This window comes from Rhinopithecus bieti, unplaced genomic scaffold (assembly GCF_001698545.2).
Source record: "Rhinopithecus bieti isolate Rb0 unplaced genomic scaffold, ASM169854v2 scaffold_35166, whole genome shotgun sequence".
Lineage (NCBI taxonomy): Eukaryota > Metazoa > Chordata > Mammalia > Primates > Cercopithecidae > Rhinopithecus > Rhinopithecus bieti.
In genome coordinates, this window is record NW_016815254.1 from 1,134,179 (window position 1) to 1,143,163 (window position 8,985).

An 8,985-nucleotide genomic window follows, 5' to 3' on the forward strand; every position below is an offset into this window, starting at 1 on the left:
AGATCAACATTTTCTGAACAGGCACAAGATATTAACTAGGAAGCTCAGATCTGGAAGAGCAGAGACCTCAGAGCTCACCCTACCCTGTCCAAAACTTTTGTTTTTTTTTTTTTTTTGAGATAGGGTCTCACTCTGTTGCCCAGGCTGGAGTGCAATGGCACCATCATGGCTCACGGCAGCCTCAGACTCCTGGACTCAAGCGATCTTCCTTCCTCAGCCTCCCAAGTGGCTGGAACTATAGGCACAAGATGCCACGCTCAGCTAATTTTTAAATATTTTGTAGAGATGGGGTCTCATTATGTTGCCCAGGCTCAACACTATCTTTTTATAGTTGAGGAAACTAAGGCTCAGAAAGGAGTGTATCTTGACCAAGATCACATAGCTCATGAGTGATAAAGCTGAGATGAAAAAATGTGTTCTTTGTACTATATGGGGTTGTCTTATTCATCCACACATACAAGATGTCCCCATGGAGAGCATGCAGGGCAGTCTCCCAGTACAGTGACTGAGAACCAGGGCCTCTTCTTGCCTCTTCAAGCCTGCCCAGGGGCCTCAACTTGTCCTGCCATGGATTCAGCTTCACCCAGTCACTGTGGGAGTGGAAGACACGCCCAAAGCGGGTCATTCTGTGAAGGCTATGCCCAGAGAGGCAGCCACGGCCCTCCTCACAACACACAGCCCAGATGCTCTCTGCAGCCCTTGGCCTGTTTGCCAGGTCGGATTCTGCTTATGCCCAGGAGAGAGCAATGCCCAGGGCCTACAAAGGCTGTTCCCGTGCAAACTCGGCCACAGTGGCTGGTGCTGTGCTTCCTGCCCTACAGGCCAGGCACCTCGAGGGTTCTACATCCTCCTCCTCACCACTACCAACAGCTTCTCAGCTGGCAACTGGGTGGAGATCCTGTGGACCCCTCTGGACTACTGTCGGAAGTGCTTCACCTCAGCCTTGCTCTCTGACCAAAACTGACAGGCCACCATTTTGAAATGCTGACACATCCAGAAGTGACAGAATGGAAGCTCCAGCACTCTCTGGGCACCAGTCAGCGTTCAACACTGTTACTTCAGGGTCTGTGAGGAGAGCGCTGGGGGCGTGGGGTGAGAATGAGGGGCAGGGCAGCAGGCTTGTAGTCAAACTGCCTTAGAGAAAGGCACCATGAGTGTCCCAGGAAGAGGCTATTAATAGGCCTCCCTGCATGCACTCAGCGGTCCTGGGCTGGGGCTGTTGAGGATGAGTCAGCAGATGGAAGGGCTGATGGTGAGCCCAGGGCGCAGAGCCGGCTCCCCGCAGGGGAAGTGGAGGCTGTGAGACTGCACTTTTGAGCAATCCTGCTCTCGTGCCACCCCACCCTCTTTTGAGTATGTAATCTGTTTGGCTGGTATATTACCAGTGTTGTAAATTCCAATTCTGGAGCCAGATTTTTTTTTTTTTTCAAAGAGACAGCGTTTCGCTGTCACCCAGGCTGGAATGGAGTGGTACAATCCTGGCTCACTGTAGCCTCAACCTCCTGGGCCCAAGCAATCCTCCCACCTCAGCCTCCCGAATAGCTGGGACTACAGGCACGTGCCACTATGCCCGGCTAATTTTGAAGCCAGAATTTAAAGCAGCAAAAAATCCAGAAAATCCTTTCCCCCTGCTTCCCCTCTGCTACTTTCTCTTCATTGACAAAACTGGGCACAGAAAAAAAGACTCCATCCCCGGCAATGTGAAGGGCTGCTCGGCCATTATGAATGTCCCTCTCCACACCTACCCAGCCACTCACTCACTCGGGGCCGAGCTCCCAATGTAGATTAAACATATGTTGAGTGCCAGGCCCTGTGACGGGCGGTTTCACACATATTATCTCATCCTCATAATGACCCCGGGAGACAGATATATTGATATCTCACTTTCACAGATGAAGAATCAAAGCTGAGAGTGATTAATCTATTTGTCCAAGGAGCTGTAGCCACTGTCATTTATCAAGAGTCTAACAGATGCCAGGGACTTGCGTACAGTTTGTTTGTGTGTTTGTTTGTTTTTTAAGACAGAGTTTCACTCTTGTTGCCTAGGCTGGAGTGCAGTGGCACACTCTTGGCTCACTGCAACCTCTGTCTCCCAGGTTCAAGCAATTCTCCTGCCTCAACCTCCTGAGTAGCCGGGATTATAGGTGCTACCACCATGCCCAGCTAATTTTTTGTATTTTCAATAGAGATGGGGTTTCACCATGTTGGTGAGGCTGGTTTTGAACTCCTGACCTCTGGTGATCCACCTGCCTCAGCCTCCCAAAGTGCTGGGATTACAGGCGTGAGACAGACCCACGCACGGTGCTGCCACTTCCCAGGCTGCCCAGCCCCTCTGAGCCTCCGTTTCCTCATCTGTGAAGTGAGGACTTTTAACTTCCTTAAAGAAACTGTGAGGCCTTTTAACTTTTGGTTTCTTTTATTTGAGACAGAGTCTCGCTCTGCTGCCCAGGCTGGAGTGTGGTGGTGCTATCTCGGCTCACTGCAACTTCCACCCCCTGGGTTCAAGCGATTCTCGTGTCTCAGCCTCCTGAGTAGCTGGAATTACAGGCACCTGCCACCACGCCTGGCTAATTTTTGTATTTTTAGTAGAAATGGGGATTTGCCATGTTGGCCAGGCTGGTCTGGAACTCCTGACCTCATAATCCACCCCTCTCGGCCTCCCAAAGTGCTGGGATTACAGACATGAGCCACCGCGCCCGGGCATAAGTTTTGGTTTTTATGATGCTGCAAGTGGTGGGGACAATGGTGGGTCAAGGATGTTTTAACACATCCTTGAAAGGTGGGATGAGTCCTTCTTCAGCCAGTTTCCCCAAGTGCCATTGGCTGGGGAAATCAACAAAAGTCATTTGGCTGAGTGCAGTGGCTCACACCTGTAATCCCAGAACTTTGGGAGGCTGGAGGTCAGGAGTTCGACATGAGCGTGGGCAACATAGTGAGATCCCGTCTCTACAGAGAAAAATAAAAAATGAAATAAATAGCCCTTCCCCTTCCTGTCTATACTCTGCTTTAATTTTTTTCATAGCCCTTTTCTCTAACTCATGTTGCATTATATGTGTGTGTATGTGTGTATACATATATATTATATATACCCCTGTTTATTTTTTAATTTATTTTCTCTCTCTCCACTCCCCTGTAAGAATGTAAGCTCCACAAGGACAAGGACTGTGTCTCTTGGTCACCACAGTTTTCCAGGGGCTAGAAACATAAGAAGCCTTCAGTAGAGACGTGCTGAATGAATGGGTGAGCGAAGGAGTGAATGCACCCTGAAGTAGTTTAACCCCCTGTAAATATCTTCCATGTCAGTTTCTCTGGGGAGTGGGTGTCAGAACCCACAGTCCTCTGAGCCTGCACCCTCTCTCAGCATGAGCCAGAAGAGAGTCTCCTTGGGCTCCGCTCTCTGGGGTGAGGGAGACAGGCTGGTGCTTGTGATGAGCCTTCTGTTGGGACCTACCAAGCCCTGAGCAGAGGTTGGAGGAGACACAATTCCCACCGCATCCCAAGGGAATCCCCACTCTTGTGAGTTTCCTGACAGGAATGGGGCAGGGTCTGCAGCCCGTTGTCGAGAGCCGGGAAACTTTCAGAAAGGGCTACCCCCAGTGATTATGGGCCATTCAGTTGCCCACCCCCAGCCTAAGCCCCCTACAGCTCTGCTTCGTTCACCAGTTTTCAGAGCGACAGCTAAGCTGCACGTACACAGGAGGCAGACACCAGCCCTGTTGTCTCTGTTCCCAGGCCCCAGGACAACGAGACACTTGGTGTGTTCAAATGAAAGGGCTCTCCTTGCAAAGGGCAGGATTGCCAATCCCACTGAGCTCCCTGGAATGGGAAGCTGGACTCTCCGAACTCGTGATTACCAGTGTTGTGGAGATTAAAGACTTCCTGTCGGAGAGAGCAGTCCTCCTGAGCCAAACAACACTAAGGCCTGGCCAGCGGCCATCTTGTGGGGCCTCCTTGGCAGCCAGAGCTGGAGGGACTTGGCTCCCTCATTGAGGGCTAACCTGCTTGAGGCAAAGTCAAGGTGTCTGAGGTGTCTGGGCCAAAAACAGTCCCTGAGGGATCCCTGTGCTGAGGCCTGGGCACTCTCTTGGCCTCCTCAGCCCCAGCCTGACCCACCTTGGTGAAAGCAGCTGCTGTAGCACATCCAGTGGGAGCAGGCCAAGGTCCCCGCTCACTTGCCTTTCCTGAGGATTTCTGATGTCTATGGCAAGTTGGAAGAAGGGCATGCTGGGGAAGCCAGCTCAGGGGAGCATGGGGGATGGGGGAAGGCCACTGCTTCCTCGTTTGCTCCACCAAGGAGCCAGTCAGACCCTGGGAGGCTGGTGCATGTGACAACCCACGCCCCCACCCACCAGTGAGAACTACAAAGTCCTGGGCAGAGGATGGAGGAGACATAGTTCCCCCCAAACGGTGCCCCAATCTGGCTAAAGATCAAAAGCATCTAGAGCTCTTAGTAAAAAAGCAGATCTCAGGCTGGGAGCAAGGGCTTACACCCTGTAATCCTAACACTTTGGGAGGCCAAGGCAGGAAGATTGCTTAAGGCCAGGAGTTTGTGACCAGTCTAGGCAACAACGTGAGACCTCATTTCTACAAAAAGTTAAAAAATTAGCCAAGAGGGCCGGGCGCGGTGGCTCAAGCCTGTAATCCCAGCACTTTGGGAGGCCGAGACGGGCGGATCACGAGGTCAGGAGATCGAGACCATCCTGGCTAACACGGTGAAACCCCGTCTCTACTAAAATACAAAAAACTAGCCGGGCGAGGTGGCGGCACCTGTAGTCCCAGCTACGCGGGAGGCTGAGGCAGGAGAATGGCGTGACCCCGGGAGGCGGAGCTTGCAGTGAGCTGAGATCTGGCCACTGCACTCCAGCCTGGGTGACAGAGTGAGACTCCATCTCAAAAAAAAAAAAAAAAAAAAAAAAAATTAGCCAAGCATGGTGGTGCCTGTGGTCCTAGCTACACAGGAGGCTGAGGCAGGAGGATTGCTTAAGCCCCAATGTCGAGGCTGCAGTGAGCTGTGTTTGCACCATTGCACTCCAGTCTGGGTGACGACAGAGGAAGACCCTGTCTCAAAAAACAAACATACAGACAAACAAACCAGCCCTCAGGCCATACCCTGTAAGTTCTGGCTCACTCACTCTATCTCAGACAGGTCCTAAAATTTTTTTTTTTTTTTTTTTTTTTTTTTACGAAGATAACCCTGGTGCACCTGCTCTGAGTGCCTGTGAACAGGGAAAGTAGAATGGGGTACTGGGCAAGGGTCAGCAAACAGGATTCTGGCCTCCATTCTTTCAGATGACTTTGGGAAAGTTACTTTGCTTCTCTGGGCCTCAGTCTCCTCATCAGGAAAGCACAGAGCTCAAACAATGTGTTCCCAGTCTCAACTGTGGCTCTAGGGGATGTGTCACCATGCATGGCCATGGTCCCAAGGAATGCTCTGATCTCTAGACCACCCTTAGCTGGAAGGAGGACTTCTTAGGAGGCTCTGATAACAACAGTGACAGCCAGCATCACTGATGCAGAGCCAGGCTCTGAGCCCAGCACTTGATCTGCATTGTCTTATTTTGTCTTCACAAACAACCTTTGGAGGCCACACTTGCCCATAGAATTCTCTGAAATAATGGAGATATTCTGTCTGCACTGCCCAAAAACAGTGACCACTAGCTACATGTGGCTATTGAGCATCTGAAATGTGGCTAGTGCAACTAAGAAAATGCATGTTAAATTTTATTTAATTTTATCTGAATTTAAATAGCTACACATGGCTGGGCACAGTGGCTCACACCTGTAACCCCAACACTTTGGGGGGCCAAGGCAGGCGGATCACCTGAGGCCAGGATTTCAAGACTAGCCTGGCCAACGTAGTGAAACCCTGTCTCTACTAAAAATACAAAAATTAGTCTGCGTGGTGGCAGGTGCCTGCAATTCCAGCTACTTGGGAGGCTAAGGCAGGAGAATCACTCGAACCTGGGGGGTGGAGGTTGCAGTGAGCCGAGATTGTGCCATTGCTACACATAGCCAGTGGCTACCATACTGACCAGCACGACTCCAAGATGTGGCCTAGTAGTATTCTCATCTTGCGGACAAGAGAACAAGATTAAAGAGGTAAAGTGATGTGGTAGAGCTGGGATTTGAATCTGGATCTGAGGGACTCCAGAAGTGGTTCTCTTAATCACTGTAGAGTCCCACCAAGTCTGGAGGGCAGGACTCTAGTCCCAGCCCTGTGTCTGAGGAGAAGGTTGACACTTCTCTCAGCCGGGGGTAGTGTCCAAGGTCCTTCTAGCTTGGACACCCCAGGCCAGTGTATTTGGGGTGAGGCATGGAGAGAATAAGGGGAATGCAGTTGCCTGGTGTCTAGAGCCTCCCAGACACAGACGCATCCGTGTCTGCCCACCCAAGTCCCTCCTGCCACAGTTCTCACAAGTCACTGGAATCCTCTATGTCCCAAATGTTAGATGCTTCTAAAGATGGACTACTCCTCATAACACTTCTACGATGTAAGTAGTATCACACCCATTGTACAGTTGCAGAAACTGAGCTTCAGAGCAATGAAGTAATTCGTCCAGTTTCCCACAGCACAGTGAGTGGTAGAGCCCAGAACTGAACTCTGATCTGTGTGATCCCAGAGGCTGAGCCGTTCACCTCTGCCCTGTGTGGTCAGAGGGTTGAGCTGAGGCCCCAGGAACCTACTCAGGTGAAAGTCTGCTTTGTTACCAAGACACACTCATCCCCAGCAGGATCCTCTCACCCTGCCTGAATCCAAAAGGGATTCCGTTCTCCCACCAAAGACCCTAGCTTCTGGACCCACCTAGGCCCATGAAGGCTCTGGTGTACAGGAGTCTCTAGCTGGAGAACCAAAGAGGAGGAAGAAGCTGCTGGGGGCCCTGTGGGCCAGCCCTTCCCACCCCCAGAGCCCAAACATACCCCATGAGGGGCTGAGAGGAAGCAGAGGCCTCAGTGGCCCAGGCAGTGGGCTTGATTCCTGAGGGGCCACACTGAGCTCTCTGCTTCAAGGCAATGCCCTGCCCGCAGGCCAGTGTCCCTGTTGGAGCCTGACAGGGACTCAAAGTCCTGAAAAAGCTCAAAGGCAAATGTCTCCTACATCTGGAGAGGCCGAAATTACCCTCACCAACAACAGTGAGACATATGCGCCGTTCACACTGGCGGCTTGAAGCCTGGGGTCAGCTCCACAGAGTCCCATAGGGCCCCACAGGCAGTGACTACAGTGTGCTAGTGTGAACCGGCAGGCACATGCACATTCATGGATGGAAGTCAGAGGCAGAAGGCAAAGGCAGGAAGCCACCAGTCCCTTTAGCCACAAAGGATTCACTCTCTAGGCAACTGGAGAAAGAGCTCCAGAATGCTGGACCTTCCGGAAACAATCTCTGCATCCCACCAACCCTGGCTCCAGGAGAGCACCAGGATCAATTGCAAGGGGCCTTTGTGGGGAACACAGGGCCCAGCAGGTTGGGGAACGTCCTCACACACTCACACTTGCTGTATAGACACCCATTCACACCCACCCACACTCACCACACACAGGCTGACCTCCACACACTGCCGCACACAGGTCATGCACACACTGCAGACAGCAACATGTGTGTTCACACACACCCTATGCTCACACGTGTTCTCATGCATACATTCACACATACACACTCACCCACACACACACCCACACACACATTCACACACACCCCCACACTGGCTCACACACGGCACACGTACACATTCACAGTCACTCACACAGACTTAGCACAGGTTTGAGCCAAGGAGTGATGCGGAGACAAGACCTTGTTCATTTATAGTTTCTGTGAGTGTGGGTGTTCAAGACAAAGGGACGCAGAGAAATACCCAGGAGGGCTTCCCCACACCAGCAGGGAGGTGCCCAGCTTTGGCGGGCTGGCCTGGGCCACCTCCAGAACGGTCTCAGGAGCTGCCTTTCTCCCTGTTTGTGGAGGATGGACTGGGCCTTCACTGCTGCTCCTGCCCCTGGGGCTCAGGTCGGGGCTGGACACCACCACAGTCACCCCCCGGTCGTGGCTTCTTGGAATTGCCGGGGAGGGGGAGGTGGTACTGGGGAAGGGGAAACACCGGTTTCTCAGGGGCTTACGAAAAGAGCTTCTCAAGTTGCTTCTCTTTTCTTGAAGACAATTCTGTCTTCACCACAAGGTCTCTGGGAGCCATATCCCTGTGTCCCCTGTATGGTCAGTCCTGCCCCCACCCCAATATGAGCCCAAAGAAGGTCTTCCCACCTGATCAGCCAGAGACCCTGAGCCCCCAAGAGGTTTGCCACAGGAAACTGACCTACCCACCTTCCTGGGGCCTCCCAAGACCCCCCACACCTCGCCCATAAGCACAATGTTGTAAACTTTGGGTGAGGCTGGGGGCTCTGGAAACAGGAGCAGGAGGAGCTCCTGGGCTGGCTGTGAGGCAGCTGGGCCTCCGGGTCCTGGCATCCACCCTCCAGACCATTTATTTCCTCAAGCTCCTTCCCAGGCAACTCATCCATCCCGGCATGCCCAAGCCAACCTGTGCTCAGGACCCCTATGCTCAGGCCCAGCAGCCATGGCCCTACAAACAGGACCCCTGTATTTTATATGGTCCCCGGATGTTCACAGGGCCACAGCCCCAGCCTCGGATCCCCCATGTCTGGGCCCATTGGCCCATTGTTCCTGCCTGACTGTGTTCTTGCCAGGCTGCCCCAGGGAGCCAGTCAGGGGAGGTTCCTATAGCTTCTTCATGCATCCTGGAGGAAGCCAGTTCCCCTTGTGAATTCCTGGCCACCACTTCCCAGAACTCAGCATCTACACCTCCAGCCCAGCCCTCCTGCACAAGAGCATGGAGAGGGGAGGATTGATGACTTCTCAGAGAAGGGCCTCCCCCACCTCCTGGGAAGCAAATGGGAGAACCTATGCTCTGACAGGCCAGATGCTTCTGACAGGAGAAAGAGGGAATTTCAGTGTCACCTATCACTGGCCAGTGACTTCA